Source organism: Mesoplodon bidens (assembly GCF_964165515.1).
Source record: "Mesoplodon bidens genome assembly, chromosome: 12".
Classification (NCBI taxonomy): Eukaryota; Metazoa; Chordata; class Mammalia; order Artiodactyla; family Ziphiidae; genus Mesoplodon; species Mesoplodon bidens.
In genome coordinates this window covers 37,976,793-37,995,482 of record NC_138168.1, presented here as the reverse complement: position 1 = coordinate 37,995,482, position 18,690 = coordinate 37,976,793, and positions in this window count along the sequence as shown.

Sequence of the window (18,690 nt, the reverse complement as noted above, 5' to 3'; positions counted from 1 at the left end):
GCTTGGTAGGGACAGACTTTGATTACTCTGGAAATCTTTTCAAAATACACTTCCGGGGAGAGGGTGCTGCCTTAGCTTCTTGCTATTAAAAGAGTGGTTCAAACATACCCTAGGTGCTCACTAGAAACCCAGAATCTCGTGCTCTACTCCAGTCTTTCCAAATCAGAATCTGCATTTTAACTTCCTCTGAGGTGATTCTTATATACAATAACCTTTGAAAAGCTCTGATCTGAAATATAGCAGGTTTTCCCCAAAAGCACCATATATACGAATCAATGGAGATATAAGTGGGCGCAAGATCAGGAGTAAGGGAAAATGATGCAGAAGATTGATTTTCCTTTTGTTCTGTTTTTTCCCAAAGCTACCCAACTTGTCTATACACATACATTATATCAAATAGTATTGTTTAAAAATGTTTCATAATTGTTTTATTTGTTGATCTGGAATAAATGCACTCCAGTATTCACAGTTTTATATGTCTTATGATAGCAGCTCACAAATGAATTCCTTGAAATCCTAGTACTAAAAATATTTTGGGAGAAGGAAAAGGATTCTTTGGTCGATAAGTTTGGGCAGATTGTCATATTAGATCCTTCTTATATAAAGTACATTAATTCACAATGTGCATTAGCATATAAAAGACTTTGAACATTTCTGCAGTAAAGCAACATGTCTAACATTTAACTCTGCCTGTGTCCCAGACTAATTTTACCATGGATACCTTTCATCTAAACTTCTATCAATATGTGAGAGATCAGTGGAATTGATGTGTTCATAGACTTTGGTGTGCACACATCCAAGTTCAAACTACAGCTTTATTACTTCATAGGTATAATTTTAGGCAATATTTAACATATTCAAGTCCCAATTATCTTGTAAGTAAAGTGCAGCATGGTAATATTTACCTATGTCACAAAGAGTGGCCCAGATTCTGAATACATGCAAGCTATTATGTCATGGAATATATCTTGGGGAAGGCTGGGATGAATATATCTAGAAGTATATGTGTGTGTATACATATATATATATATATATATATATATATATATATATATATGGATGAATATATATGGAAATACATATGTCATTATATGACAGTATATGTATAAATATAGTGTATATGTATAGAGTTGTGGTATATGTATTAAACATATATAAAATAATTATAAATTATACAGAGTTCTATAGTCTATGATTTCAAAGTTCATATAACATTAACACTTTTCATGCTTCACTAAAGTAACAACTTGATATAAAAATGTTCTAACTTTATCAGTTACTTTCATTTTCAGAATGCTTGGTTTTATCAAGTTTTATCCATATTACTTTGCAATTCTCTTTGCTCTCATTCTATAACTATTCTGCCAGAATCATCTTAAATGATTGGTTTTCTATAACTACTTGATCTTACAAGGAGAAGAAAGAGAAATGGCTGGAAACCTAAGACACAATTGGAAAAATGGATTTCTAATTTTGCATTAATGGACAAAGTTACAGTTTTTCATGTAGGCCTATGCTCAAGTTTTAAAGGGATGTGGCTCAGTGATTTCTTCAGTATAGTTCTTAAGGAACCTGGTAAATTAGTGTTCATGTACTCAAGAACTAACTATACAATAAAACTGAACAAGAATTACAGTGTTTGCATAAAACCAGATTAGGATACCTTCAAAGTCCCCTCTTTCAAAACATCACTAATAGTGATCTGAAATCAAAAATTAAAATTTCTTTTCAAGCAATGCCAAAGAATATATAAAGATATTTTCTAGTGAAATATATATATTTTTTAAATAATTTATTTATTTATTTATTTTTGGCTGTGTTGGGTCTTTGTTTCTGTGCGAGGGCTTTCTCTAGTTGCGTCAGTCGGGGGCCACTCTTCATCGCGGTGCATGGGCCTCTCACTATCACGGCCTCTCTTGTTGCGGAGCACAGGCTCCAGACACGCAGGCTCAGTTGCTGTGTGTGGCTCACGGGCCTAGTTGCTCGGCGGCATGTGGGATCTTCCCAGACCAGGGCTCGAACCTCTGTCCCCTGCATTGGCAGGCAGATTCTCAACCATTGCGCCACCAGGGAAGCCCGAAATATATTTTTTAAGGCTGAATTCCATGTTCCAAATAAATATTCAACCTGAGAGAATATAAACCAACTTTATATAGATTTTATTTGTTATGTTATTTGTCAGGATTCTTCTTTTGGAAAGTGGGATTAATTCTCCATAACTTTATTAATTACCTTTATTTTTTTGTATTCAAATTTCTATTTAAATTTAGACTTGCTGCTAAATTTCAATGTATTTTGGCAGCTCCAAAGTTATATGTAATTATGAGCATTCCTTCAAACCTCCTCAGTGACATTCAGTTGTTTTTTTGTTTATTTTTTTAAGTGTTGATCAGTGTAGGCTGGGTAAAGTTTCATTTTCATTTCCAGAGAGAAAAAAATAGAAAAAAAAAAAGAAGAAAAACTCAGTGAAATAGTTCTCAGGAGAGCCAATTATAAACTTCTCGTTATATACTTTATAAGAGAAGTGTATGAACTGAATTTAAATACATGTTCTTAAATGATGAGACTGCCAGCCTTTTAAAGAAATAATGACTATTAATATATGGCAGGAATATGCATTATGAAAAGAACTCTTTGAGGAAGGGGCATATCCTCAGCTCACATTTCACCAGAAATTATGTTAGCTATTTTTCCCAAGGTCTTAAAATAATAAGTAGCTTTGCATAAATTCAAATCCAAGCTAACTCCAGAGCATGCATATTGTTGGATAATCTATGCCAAGAATAAGATAAAGCAGAGGTTTATGTAAATGATACCATATATATTGGGAGACAAAGATCTTCATTAAGAAAAACAAAACAAAACAACAACAACAAAAACCACAGAAATCCCTGGACATATAATCAAATAGTAAATACAGAAAGCAAAAAATAAAATGGATCAAGAGTTGTCAATGGCCTTTAAAGGCTAAGTGCAAAGCCTCAGTTCCCAGGCTTATCACTGCTACTCTGTAATGTAAGAAAAGAAAAATGAAATATACATAAACACCAATTTAGAAAAAGGCCAGAGTTAACTGGATAACAATATGAAAAATTTAATGACTTATGGTAAATGAGTTTATTTTCTATTTTAGTTTGTGACATTTCATGAAGAGATAAAGAGCACTTAAATTTTATAGGCATCAGTATTTGAAGCTAATTTGAAAAAGATTAGAAAAGTAGGTGGCAGAAGGAGATGGAAGAAATGGGAAAATATAAGTATTATTTACTTATTCAATGTATAATAATTAAGCACTAAATATTCTAAGCACTGTTCTAGGTTCTGGAGACTGTGGTACACAAGATAGAGTCCTGGTCATTTAACCCTAATCTTGAGATGTGACTTGTATGGTGATCATTGAACATCATGAAGAAATAGTCTATTTTGAACCATTATATATAACCACTAAACTCCAAATCCTTTCCGGTCTATTAGTTTCACACAGGGTCCAGAAGCTCCAGAGGAAGAGAAGATTGTGCTGCTGACACCCCAGGTGTTCAAGCATTCTGGCATAACTTCAGAAATGTTCAGAAGATTTGCTATTTACAAAGTGTGGGAAAAGAATAGGGAAGGCCAGTTAAAGTGATCCCAATAAATAATCTTGGCCTATATGAGAACATAGTGTAACCTTTATCCCTACACCAACAGAATACAGTAGAGGGTAGGAAGAGTCACCAAAGTAAAGCTGAGGATTGGTAATCCTAATTTACTAGGAGTCAAAGAAGGGTAAAGACAAAGTTTCATACTTTGTGAAAATGCAAAAGTTAGGAGACACTTAGGAATATCAAAAGAAAAAAAGAAAAAGAGAAGGAGTAGAAGGAAGACTTGCATGAGAATGAAGAAACCAGGCTTTACGAGAAGTTACTTCCTCATTAGTGGGAGAGTGGGGAATAAGTAGTTATCCTCATATTTAATTTTATTTTATTTTAGTATTGAGGTATAGTTAGTTTACAATATTATGTTAGTTTCAGCATACAACATAGTGATTCAATATTTTTATAGATTACACTCTACTTAAAGTTATTATAGAATATTGGCTATATTCCCTGTGCTGTACAATATATCCTTATCTATTTTATGAATAGCAGCTTGTACCTCGTAATCCTCTACCCCTATCTTCCCCCTTCCCCCTTCCCTCTCCCCTCTGGTAACCACTAGTTTGTCCTCTATATCTGTGAATCTGTTTCTGTTTTGTTATATTCATTCCTTTATGTTTTAGATTCCGCATGTAAGTGATAACATACAGCATTTGTCTTTTTCTGTCTGACTTATTTCACTTAGCATAATACCCTCTGGGTCCATTTACATTGTTGCAAATGGCAGAATTTCATTCTTTTTTATGGCTGAGTAATATCTCATTGTTTATATACACCATATCTTCTTTATCCATTCATCTGTTCATGGACACTTAGGTTGCTTCTGTGGCTTGGCTGTTGTAAATAATGCTACTATGAACATTGGGGTACATATATCTTTTTGAATTAGTGTTTTTGTTTCCTTTGGATAAATACTCAGGAGTGGAATTGCTGGATAAAATGGTAGCTCTATTTTTGATTTTTTGAGGAACCTCCATGCTGTTTTCCACAGTGGCTGCACCAATTTACATTCCTACCAATGGTGTTCTAGAGTTTCCTTTTCTTCACATCCTCCCCAACATTTGTTATTTGTGTTCCTTTTGACTATAGCCAGTCTGTCATGTGTGAGGTGATATCTCACTGTGATTTGCATTTCTCTGATGATTAGCAATGTTGAACATCTTTTCATGAGATGCCTGCTGGCCAACTATATGTCTTCTTTGGAAAATGTCTATTCAAGTCTCTTGCCCATTTTTTAATAAGTTTTTTTTTCTATATTGAGTTATATGAACTGTTTATATATTTTGGATATTAACCCCTTATCAGTCATATCATTTGCAAAGATTTTCTCCCATTCTGTAGGTTGTCTTTTTGTTTGTTGATGGTTTCCTTTGCTGTGAAAAAGCTTTTGAGTTTAATTAGGACCCATTTGTTTATTTTTGTTTTATTTCCTTTGCTTTAGGAGACAGATCCAAAATAATATTGCTTACAATTTATGTCAAAGAGTGTTCTGCCTATGTTCTCTTCTGGGAGTTTTATGGTTTCCATCTTACATTTAGGTCTTTAGTCAATTTTGAGTTTATTTTTATATATGGTGTGAGGAAATGTTCTAATTTCATTCTTTTACAGGCAGCTATCCAGTTTTCCCAGCACCACTTATTGAAGAAACTATCTTTTCTGTATTATATTTTTTGCTTCTTTTGTCGTAGATTAATTGACCATATGTACATAGGTTTATTTCTGGTCTCTCTATTCTGTTCCATTATCTATGTGTCTGGTTTTGTGCAGGTACTCTACTGCTTTGATTACTGTAGCTTTGCAGTATAGTCTAAAGTCAGGGTGCATAATATCTCTGGCTTTGTTCTTTTTTCCTCAAGATTGCTTTGGCTATTTGGTGTCTTTTGTGGTTCCATATAAATTTTAGGGTTACTTGTTCTAGTTCTGTGAAAAATGTCATGGATATTTTGGTAGGAATTGCATTAATCTGTAGCTTGCTTTGGGTAGTATGGAAATTTTAACAATATTAATTCTTCCAATCCGTGAACACAGGGTATCATTCCATTTCATTGTGTCATCTATTTCTTTCATCTGTATTTTATATTTTTCAGAGTATAGGTCTTTTCCCTCCTTGGTTAAGATTATTCCTAGGTATTTTATTCTTTTTGATGCAATTTTAAATGCAGTTGTTTTCTTACCTTTTCTTTTTGATTGTTCATTATTAGTGTAGAAAAGAGCAACAGATTTCTCTGTATTAATTTTGCATCCTGCAAATTATGAATTCATTTATTAGTTCTAATAGTTTTTGGTGGAAACTTTAGGGTTTTCTGTATATGGTATTATGTCATCTGCAATAGTGACCATTTCACTTCTTCACTTCCAATTTGGATGCCTCTTATTTCTTTTTCTTTTCTGATTGCTGTGGCTAGGATTTCCAATGCTGTGTTAAATAGAAGTGGTGAGAGTGGGCATCCCCTCCTTAGTTATCCTATTTCAAAAGGAAAAACTTTCACTATGAGTCTTCGCTTATCGGCTCAATGTCTAGTGATCTTTGAAAAAATATTCATGCAGTCTTGTGCTGTTTTTAGGTTTGAGTTTTGGTTATGGTGAACACAATTTAGGGTAAGTCCCAGCAGGGATTTTAGCTCAGGGGTAGAGCATTTGACTGAAGGATGGGTTCCCAGGTTCTAATTTCTTAGAAAAGAAAGCCTGGATATAATAAATATTTCAATAGATATGCCAATTATCAAGAAACTGGCTCTCAGTTTCAAATACACCCTATTTACCCTGCTTTTTAATACTATCAATGGACCCTGGAACCCCAGTGGCTTCCCAGTGAATCTTGACAATACTCCAGTGTGATGATTCCCAAGTCTTAGCAGCACCCTAGAGGGCAGGTTTCTACTGGCCTCCTTCAGGTTTGGGGAGGAGTGTGGTGACTCTCACAAGTCTTTTCCTTCCTTGGGTACTGTATCTCAGCCCTAGAAGTAGTAACTGTGCTTTGACATCTGCTACTCTTGTTTCTTACAGATTTATTTTTATCCTTCTTAGTAGTTAATTCCCTTTTACTGTTTAAAATATCTATATTGAATTTTCTTTGTTCAAACTACTAGTGTGATTTTGCCTACTGACTGGACCCTGACTGGATACATAAGGATGCAAATATTTATAAGTAAGAAATTGTGCCTTTAGTTGTTTGAGATCAACAATTGTCTACCTGTTGCTGTTTTGTCCAATTACTTTCCCTACCCCACCACCCATAAAATCAGATAAATCACTCAGTGTTCTTTACCTCAGGGAAGGGATGACCAGAACATAAATGCTAAAAGAAAACAAAAAACAAACCTGGATTTCCTATCCAAAAACCCTTAATTTATAGTGGACTGCAGAGGATTTGTAATATAGATTAAAATGCTATGGAAATAACACAAGGGCAGAAAGAGTCTCTAATTCCCTACCTACACCAACTCCCCAGACAAGAAAAAACAATCATTTTATTTGAAATTAGAAGTACAGAGAGAAAAGGATGAGAGGAGAAATGTGAATGAATAGCTGTGCCCTGAAACCTTGTCTGTTTTTAAAAGTCTGGGTTGCCTTTCTATCTAAAAGAAATCTTGACTGATTGGAAAAAATCTTGGGTTTAATGTTACCTCATTCATATCTTTGGTAAACTTTTTTCTGCATTGAACCTGTATGCATAGAATATAAGACTACCTAATACATTATCTTTTATATACATGATATTTCTTTTTTGAGGTTTTTAAAATTTTTTCAATAGACTAAATCCAGATAGTGTTGATTAAATTAGATAAAATTTACCTGTAGTAAGATGGCATATTAATTCTGTTATTTCTTTATATTTGAAAAATTTCTTCTATTATACTTTAAAGATTGTTGGTGTATATTTAATCCGCCCTCTATTGATAAAACACTAACAACCTCTCTGATCAATCTCTGTTGTCTGACTTCAAAAACTATCTTCTCTAATTGTTTCTTTGTTCTGCATTTCTTTTCATAACTTGGAGATTTTTTTCCAATTAACTGATTCAGTTTTCTACCATGTCATTTTTGGTTTTATCTATTAATTTTACATAGTGGTCTTTTTGAAGTCAAATTGATTTTTCAGTGATATATTTTTGCTTTTTCATTCTAATCAATTTTACTTTCATTTGAGTTTGTATTTCTTATTTCATCATCTTTCCATTTTGCCGAGAGTTAGAAGAATTTATCAAAGGGAAGAAATATTCTCTTTACTGAATATATCCCTTCTAGAAATGATTCTTTCTTTAGCATGCCATGTTATTTACCACTTTATTCCCTTTTTCCGCTCTGTAAATATGTAAATGTTTTGAAGATTCTCCCATTCCATATATTTTCTTCTGATTCATGTTTGACATGAGTAAATAAGTCTAGATTTTCTCTTGGCCTAAATTTATAGTTGAGGGATAGTCCTTCTTTATCTTAATAGTCTTTGTGACTTCTTCCTAAAATCCATTGATATTCACAATTAAATATTATGAATTACAGATATAATTTCTTCAAATTTGCTGTCAAATATTTTGATCACTTAGACAAAGTATATGTTTAGTTTCTTGTATATGCCAGACCCTGTACACTGGGAAGGTATATGTGAACAAGATAGAAAGGCTAGTGCCCTCGTACAATTTATGATCTAAGTGATGGAGTATGAAACTATCCAGGAGACTCTGAAATTCTTAAAGAGAGTCAATGATGTCTTGTTTTACAGAGAGAATACCAAGCTCAGTTTCACTCAGAGGTTAAGCTCAAGTTTGGATATAGCTTTTGCTCCTACCTGGGTTTAATCTTTTATGAAAATAGCTGTTAACTTAGCTGCAGAGAATTTTCTCCCACCACTGCTTCTCATCATGTGTGACATTTGAATGAATAAAACTACTCTTTTAACAAAAGATTGAGGTTTTGGATTCAGGTATCTTCTAGAGTAAACTCCTTGTAAATTGCCAAATCCCTAGAATGAGGCAACACACTGTCATTAACATCCATTAAAATATTAATGTGGGTTTAAAAACCATAATGTAGTAGTGCATGTATTTATTAGAATTATGAGTGAGATCTTTTTGGAATGCATCTCTTAATCACACTATAATGTAGACTAGTACATTCAGAAAATGTGCATAGTTTGAACATTCTCATGTAAATGTAACATCTAATTTCTCTGACAGAGATCCCACTATTGCTTGCTTAAATATTATTTAACCTTTGTTTAGCACAAATTGTATGATATTTTATGCTTCCAGTAATGTATTTCTAATAAACAGTATTTTTTTAATAATAAGGTTAGTAAATGCTTACAATAGAAAGTGTTTAACTAGAAAATATAGAAAAGAAAAATTATTCACCAACAAGAGGAAAACTCTATTAGCTTTGGTATGTTTCTTGCCAGACTCCCTCATTTCACATATTCAATGTCGTATTCTTCTTTTAATTACTAAATATGATGACATAAGAATGTTTCAAAGTTATTGCAAATTCTTAAGAAGTATGTTGCTTCATCTCAAGACTTTACCTTTATCCTTTTTACTACTGTTAGACATTTGGCTTTTTTTTTTTAATCTATTGTAAATAAAACTGCAATGTATATTGTAGAGTATAAAACTTCTGTTAATATATCATTTTCAAAATGTTAAAAATGATTATTATGGAAATATAAAATACATGCCAAATATTTTATTAAGCTTGCTGATTAATGAGGAAACCAGTAAGATATTAAAACCACTATAACGGAGAATTTGAACACCAGAAGTAGATAAAAGCAATCAGGAATGCCAAACTTAACATGTTAATAAATGCAACTTTGGTTAGCATTCTATGAGGCAATAAAATATAAAGCTTGGGATTTTCTCTAAAGACAGGAAGTCAATTTTCTCTAGTGTGGATGATATCTATTTGCATTGCTGTGGACAAAAATAATTGGTATGACAACCATTATTCAAGAATACTTGTACACTTATAAAGTGGTAAAACAGACTAGTCATTAGAAAGACAGTCAAAGGTGCACACCCTTATATCCTAATAATTCCTAAGGTGTACATCTTAATAAATATCATTATATTATCAGCTCCCTGTGAACATTATGCCTACTAAAAAACATGCAGTAGTCTCTTGCCCATTGACAGATCTTAGAAAATATTTCCTGACACTTTTATTTTTTGTGAACTCTGACCAGTGTCTCTCCATTTCCCCCACCCCTAGCCACCATCATTCTACTTTCTATAAGTTTGACTTTTTGTTTTCATCATATTTGTCTTTCTGTCAGACTTACATTACTTAGCATAATGTTCTAAAGGTCCATCCATGTTGTCACAAATGGCAGGATTTCCTTCTTTTATTTTATAGCCAAATGATACTCCATTGTGTGTGTGTTTGTGTATACATATCTCATATTTTCTTTATCCATTCATCTTCTGGTAGACAGATTGTTAACATGTCTCAACTCTTATGAATAATGCTTCATTGAACATCGTGGTGCAGGTATCTTTGAGAGAGTGATTTTGTTTCCTTCAGATATATACCTAGAAGTGGGATGGCTGGAGCATATGGTAGTTCTATTTTAAATTTTGTGAGCAGCCTCCACACTGTTTTCTACAATGATTGTATCAATTTACATTTTCACCAACAGTGCACTAAGGTTCCCTTTCCTCCACATTGTCAGTGAAACTTGTTATATCTTGTCTTTTTGATAGTAGCCATTCTAACAGTGTGAGGTGATACCTTGTGCTTTTAATTTCAATTTTTCTGATGATTAGTGATGTTGGGCAACTTTTCATGTACCTATTGGCCATTTGTATGTCTTCTTTGGAAAAATGTGTATTCAGGTACTTTGCGCATTTTTTAATCAGATTGTGTTGTTGCTATTGAGTTATATGAGCTCTTTATTTTTTTATTTTTTTATTTTTTAAAATTTATTTATTTATTTATTTATGGCTGTGTTGGGTCTCTGTCTCTGTGCGAGGGCTTTCTCCAGTTGCGGAGAGCGGGGGCCACTCTTCATCGCGGTGCGCGGGCCTCTCACTGTCGCGGCCTCTCCCGTTGTGGAGCACAGGCTCCAGACGCGCAGGCTCAGTAGTTGTGGTTCACGGGCTTAGTTGCTCCGTGGCATGTGGGATCCTCCCGGACCGGGTCACGAACCCGTGTCCCCTGCATCGGCAGGCGGATTCTTAACCACTGCACCACCAGGGAAGCCCCTGAGCTCTTTATATATTTTGCATATTAACCTCTCATATATGGTTTGCAAATATTTTCTTACATTCTATAGGTTGTCTTCATTCTATTGGTTGTTTCTTTTGCTATGCAGAAGCTCTTTAGTTTGATATAGTTTCACTTGTTTATTTTTGCTTTTATTGCCTGCACTTGTGATATCAGATCCAAAAATCATGGCTAAGACAAATGTCAAGGAATTTTTTCCCTACGTTTTATTTTAGAAGTTTTATAGTTTGGGGTCTTACATTTAAGTGTTTAATACATTTCAAGTTAGTTTTTATGAATGGTGTAAGACAGAGGTCCAATTTCATTCTTTTGCATGTAGCTGTCCAGTTTTCCCAATATTATATATTAAGGAGACTATCCTTTCTCCATTGAGTGTTCTTGATTCCCTTGTCAAATATTAGTTGACCATAGATGAATCTGTTTATTTCTAGGCCCCCTATTCTATTCCATTGGTCTATGTGTCTGTTTTTAATACCAAAACTATACAGTTTTAATAATGATGGTTTTGTAGTATAATTTGAAATCAGGTGGTGTGATGCCTCCAGCTCTGTTCTTAATTTTTCTTTGGCTATTAAGGGTCCATACAAATTTTAGGATTATTTTTTATATTTCTATGAAAAATGCCATTAGGATTTTGATGGAAATTGCATTGAATCTATAGATGGCTTTGGGAATTACAGACATTTTAACAGTGTTATTTCTTCTGATTCATGATCATGCGATATCTTTGCATTTATTTGTGTCTTTTTCAATTTCTTTCATCAATGCCTTATATTTTTCAGTGTACAGATAATTTCACCTCCTTGGTTAAATTTATTCCTAAGTATGTTATTGACTTTGATGCTATTGTGAATGGGATAGTTTTCTTCATTTCTTTTACAGATAGTTCATTGTTGGTACACAAAAACACAACCGATTTTTATATATTGATTTAGTATTTTGCAACTTTACTGAATTCGTTAATTAGTTCTAAACACTTTTTGGTGACATATTTAAGGTTTTTTATATATAAGTTCATATAATTCATAAACAGAGACAATATTACTTTTCCTTTCTGATTTGGATGACTTTAATCTCTTTTTCTTCCTGATTGCTCTGGTTAAGACTCAGGTACTAAGGTGAATAGGAGTAGTAAGAGTTGGCATCCTTGCCTTGTTCCTGGTTTTCGAGAAAAAGCTTTCAGCTTTTCACCATTGAGTATGATGTTAACTGTGTGTTTGTCATATATAGCCTTTATTATATTGCAGTCTTCCTTTTCTATATTGAATTTGTTGAGAGCTTTTATCATGAAAAAGATGTTTAATTTTTTTGTTAAACACTTTTTCTGCATCTATTGAGAGGGTCATATGGTTTTCATTCTTCATTTTATTAATGTAGTGATCTTGACATTTTTGGCAATTCAAATTAATTTCAATAATGGATTTGGAGAATTATTAGAAATAAAATTGCCAAGTTCAATAGTATAAAATTATTGTTACACCAAATGAAATAAATTAACAGATTGCAAATTTTTCAGGAAGATTTTAACAATATAACTTTTACCAATATCACTTGAGACTGTCTCTTTCTAACAAGATTAACTGGAATTAAATATTACAATATTAAAATGTTTCCAAAAATTATTAATTTTCTAGGCCAATAAAGGTTATTTATTTATTTATTTTCTGAAGCTGAACATTAAGAAAATATTTAGAAGTCTTTGTGTTTTTTCAAGTATAAATGTTCTCTTCTTGCTCTTTGCTATTTTTTCCAGTTCAGCCTATATCAGTGTCTTTATCGACTGATATTATTAATTTGCAGATTAAAAATATCAATCCATTTTTGTACTTGTAGCAAATTTTTTCACCTAAATTTGTTTAGCTTTTTTAATTTTAAGCTTGTTGTTGTTCTGTGATTTTTGTTTCAACAGAATCTTTTATAGTTTTATAGTGATGAATCTGCCAATATTTTACTTTGAGATTGATTCTGCTTTTATACAAAAAAATTTCTAAATTCACACAGAGATATTCTAATTTTAACTCTGTTTTACCTGGTGTTTTGTGTGTGCTTAAGCATGTGTGTATGTTTTGGGCCGGTGACCTAGATATCTATTTCCCGCTCAAATTACTGTCTCACTCGGTCAATAATTATTCTCTTACTCTCATGTTAAAATTTTACATGAAATAATGTTTATTTCTGGCATATTAAGCCAAACTATACTATTTACTATTATTATGACCACATCATATTATTAGTACATTTCTAAGGAGAAGTTGTTTTCATTACTTTCTGTTACATAACATCGCTCAGCACAGTTAAAAAATAAAAGGTAGGGCCTCCCTGGTGGCGCAGTGGTTGAGAGTCCGCCTGCCGATGCAGGGGATGCGGGTTCGTGCCCCGGTCTGGGAGGATCCCATATGCCGCGGAGCGGCTGGGCCCGTGAGCCGTGGCCGCTGGGCCTGCGCGTCCGGAGCCTGTGCTCCGCAACGGGAGAGGCCACAACAGTGAGAGGCCCGCATACCACAAAAAAAAATAAATAAATAAAAAATAAAAGGTAAATTTCTTTCCTACTCAAGGATGCTTATCGATATTCTTTCTAACACACAGAGTCATTTCTATTTAGTTACACTTATGCTAAAACCAAATCAGAGCAAAATGACACCTGAAAAATCATTCTGGAATGTATTAGTTGGCTTTCTTTAACCATAGCTCTATCAATCCATAGACAGAAATAGAGTCACAAGGACCCTGCATATTTTGTTTTTCTTCCTTCGCCATCCCAAGCTGAGATAGGTAAAAATAGAGAAAGAGATGTCAAGGGGGATAGTTGAAGAAGAGAGGAAATATACATTTTCTACATTATATATGTATTATACAATATATTTATACATTTATATAAATATATATATTTAGAAATGTATACATTTATCTGTTCATGTTACTATATCATATATTTATGTTATACATAATTATATTATTAAAATATAACATATAATTTTAAAAGTTATATTGCATTGTATATATTATTCCACATATATGGGATACTATATATACGTGTGTGTGTATATATATATATATATATATATATATATATATACATATATATATATATATATATTGCATCTCTACCATCCTCTTTTCCTCCTTTCTCTTATTGTTAGTTAATTAGTATATTATATGAGTGTACTTAGGTGAAAAATTCATAAAATACAGTCCAATCTCACAGCAAAAGCTGCTGTTTGCTTCAAAGAGACAACATAGGAGAAATGTAGAGGAAAATGTTACTTTCCCTTCTATTTCCATCAGATATAATGAATGTTATAACCTACGAATCCAGAAAGAGAAATCTGGGGTGAGTGATAAATGTTTTCTTCTCCCTACCACACCAAATGTATGACAAAAATGGATCATTTTCAAGCACTATATGAAAGTGTATTTTTTCCCTGAATTGTGAGATTTTGATATACTCATTTATATTTTAAATCAATCTCTGTCATCCTACCTTGCAGCAGTATTCTGGCCATCAGATCACCTCTCCTCTTTTGACATTTCCCTGGTTGTAAGGGTTTGGCATCTTTCATGTTCTTTGGCACCATGTACAGTATTTTAACTGTGGTTTCAGTTGTGCCATAGATAGAAGGGTCAACAACCCTAGCTTCATAACATAATGTCCCTGAGTACCCTGGGGTGTATTTCTTTACTCGAATATTGTTTCCTTGATTGTTTTAACAGAGTTGATGCATTTTCCTAGCGTTCATCTATCACAAAACAATTTACAATGCCTCACAAAACCCCACTACCTTGGAAAGAATGTATTTATGTTTTCTTTGGCTCAGAGTGAATGACTCAGGTAGTACCATGTCCCTGAGGCCTTGTTCTTTAGGTTCTTTCTGTTTAAAGAAAATACATTTAGGTCAAATACTGAAACAGGAACTACATTTAGATAGCAGTGAGAACTGGTGAAAAATTGCTTGGCAAGCAAACTTTCTTAGCAAAGTTCTCTTGCTGAACTTAAGAACCTTAAAGCTTAAAGAGCCTGTAGCCTTATATTATTTAAAATTGCAGATAATTTAAAATTAGTATTAAAGCAAATAAAGCCTTTAATTAATGAAATAGAAAGATATTGTTTGATTTTCTATCTGTGTCAATGATACTTGTCCTCCAAGACTAAAATGAAAAACATTTTTTCATTCCTGCCATGATTTTAAATGGGCTGAGCATGTGTTCATACTGTGTCTGTAGCATAAGAATACATTAATACACAGACCTTGAGAGAATATTTCTTTGCCAGTATAATTTTGGAAGCACAGAATCATAATGGTATAGTAATATAGAAGAGTGAGGTTTTGCAAGGCACTCTAAATTGATTTATGATAAATTGAAGCTAAGTTGGAAACATATTCCCTAGTTTTCCATTTCCTGTATGTTTCTGGGTTAGGTTTGGTCACAAGAGGGATTTGTGCCAGATTTAAAAGGTGGAAGTAAAGCCGTAGACAGTTTCCCCAGTGATCAGCACAGAGCTGTAGGCATTATTGCAGTCCATAGAATATGTTGCTGATCTCCTGGCTCACAGGGCAGATACCTATAAGTCCTTCTACTTTGCAGTTTGGGGTCCTGGCTTATGCATGAAAAAAAATGTTTACTCAGGGCTTCCCTGGTGGCCCAGTGGTTGAGAGTCCGCCTGCCGATGCAGGGGACACGGGTTTGTGCCCCAGTCCGGGAGGATCCCACATGCCGCGGAGCGGCTGGGCCTGTGAACCATGGCCCCTGAGCCTGCGCGTCTGGAGCCTGTGCTCCGCAATGGGAGAGGCCACAACAGTGAGAGGCCCGCGTACCGCAAAAAAAAAAAAAAAAAGTTTACTCAAAGCCATAGATTGGGTTTCTGGTAGTTTAGTACCTTACGTTGTTCTTAAAATGCTTAGACTGCCTGTTCTAGTTTTGGAGTATCAAGCTAAAATAAGATTCTACAAACACTGGCAGTGTCTTATAAGCTGCACTCTATTCACCAGTTGTTTACATTAAAATTGACTTTAGTGAAATTCATGCAAATAAAAGTTTTCAAATCAGATGTGTTACGGGTGCTTAGCTGACATCAAGAATACCTATTGGCTGCCTAATTTGCTCAGAGGAGTCAGAATATTGGTTAAAAAATACACGTTTTGGATTTGCCATCTCTAGAAACTTGTACCTGGACAGATAATGTCTCAATTTTAATCAAAGAAGAAGAAAGTGAAAAAAAAAAGAAAAGAAAGAAAATATAGGCAAACAAGAAAGACCTAGAATAATAGATTGGGGAAAATTAAGAATAGGAAACCTTATTAGGAAGGTCATTTAATGTTGAACTTATTTGTATTCTTATCTTTTGTCTCTTATTGTATCTTTATCTTATCTTTTGAAAAAAATTAAAAATATTTAAATTTCTAATATTTTCACAAAAAATCCCCGTTAGTTTACTAATCTTTTGGAAAAAATAAAATAATATCATGAAAAATTTTTATTTAATATTATATATTCTTTGAAAACAATTTAGACATAATGACCACTGATGCAATGAACACTGTGCAATTTAAATTTAAAATTTACATATTCAGGCTTAACATAATAAAACAAATTTCTCAAAAAAGCTTTCTATTGTATTTCACAAATGTTATTAACATATTTTGCCTCATTTGAACCTAAAAATAAGCCAGGGAAGTGTGCCAAATGAGAGCTCTAACAAGGTTTATTATCCATATTGTCTCAAATTCAGCAAATCAAATTTCAAATATTTCATTTAATAAGGTACAAATGTATATATTAGTAAAAACTGAATGAGAAAACAACTACACAAATATCCTGAAGGCAGATAATGAAGTTAATAATGAAACATTGACCAAGACTTGACTCAAAAATTAATTTTTGTGTATATAAAGAGTAAGATAAAACTTAGTAGAACCTCCACATATGCATTAATTTAAAGTTTTATGACATTTTAAAAACTTATTCAGGATTTATGTCGATGCTTTCTTTTTGCAGTTTTCTAAGCAATTTTCTTCTCATCATTTTCTGGACAATTGAGTGATTTTTACAAAAAAGTTTTTTTTTTTTTTTTTTTTTGCCAAATAAAACCTATTTTTCCTTCCAAAGGGAAAAAAAGTTCTCTAACTTAAGACAATTTGAAATACTGAACAGGTATAGAATGTATCTTTTCTACTTTTTACAAATAAATCCAATATGATCCTCTCTCACATACTGACCTTAGGGAAATCCCCCATCTTATTTTTTTCCTTTTCAACTAAGGGGGAAGAAAGCATTTGTACATCCTCAGTGCCAAGATTACATGAAAAACAATGACTACAATATTCATATCTGTCTTTCTAATTTGTTCCTAATATTATCTATGATCTTGTTTTATTTCTTGTAATTTAAAGGTGTATACTTTGCAAAGCATCATTGCTTATTGTGTTCTTTGAAATGCTTAAATGGAATGTAATCTTAAATTCTGAAATACGTAATTATAGAGATTTAAGGATTCTTAGCTTTCTTAAGCAAATCTCCACTGTTTTATAAGAAGACTCATTGAATATGCTAATTGTTTAAATCCTCCTTAATGCAACGTTAACAAACGTAGGTTTAATTTTAAAACGTTATTTATAACCACATTAAAATAGACATTCACATTTTAGAATTCTGGGAGATATATTCAATCTAACTCAACAAATAATAAGCATCAGTGGTGTACCTGGCACTGTGCTAGTTACCAAATATACAGAGAAACTTATATCATGATAAATCATCAGTCCTCTCTACTAAAACAGAGCCTCATCCTGAGCTATTATTTTGATGTCTAGGAGTTAAATACACAAAATTGTTAATCTTATCTTGATAGATACTGGTAGTCAACTCAATAACTCTCTATATTACCTAAAAGAGCCCTAGAACTGTCCATCTCATTGGCGATATGTACTCTAATAGATGCCTGGAGTAGCACCTGGACTACACTGGTCCTCAGGGCAAATTACTTAATACTTTTGTGCTTAGGGTCCATCATCTAGTTAATGAGGGGATTATTCCAGATGAACATTCCATGAACAATATTTTACATTGGGTCTCTCTCTCCACTACTAGAAGACAGAGTAGTTTCCTTAGCACCAAGCAAGCTGATTCTTGCACTGATTCGTAAGGAGCAAAAGGCATGGGTTCAATAATATTAAGCAATCTCGGTCAATTGAATACTGCTCAGTAAATTTTAATTTTAGGAAATGGTTGTGAGTGAAAACTTGAATTGTATTTCATGAGTAAATGTATAGATGAGCCCATAAAAGATGACATACCATGTCTCATTTTGTATTTTTCCCTGAAATGTTCATTTCCTTTATTAATTTGATATGTTACCATTTAGATTTCATTATAGGCAACTGATAATTTTTCAAGTTTTACATAGTATGATGCTTTCAACTAGAACAATCTTTTATAAATTTATCATATAAAGCGAAACAAAAATACATTGAAGAATGAAGTTTGTTAAGAAAAGTTTTAAAATTCATTCCATAGTTTCTTTTAGCATATTTTAATTCTTTTCCCACTTTTTGCTTAATCCTCTCATTGAAGTAGTGCAGAAAACTGTAGCTGTCAGATAAGTAAGCTTTAAGGAGTGTTGCCATATTTTTTAACAAAACAAAAATTGAAGGCTTTTTTTTTTCCCTGAATAAACTTGCAATCTTTGGAGAGATTTTATCTCATTTTTGCATGTTAAATTTATGTCTTCAAAGAATTCTGCTAGTAAAGAATTATGTTGTGCACTTTTACACATTTCACAGATACATAAGGATTTAAATAAATTGTTAACCTATGGCTCTCATGTTCTGCCTTTTAC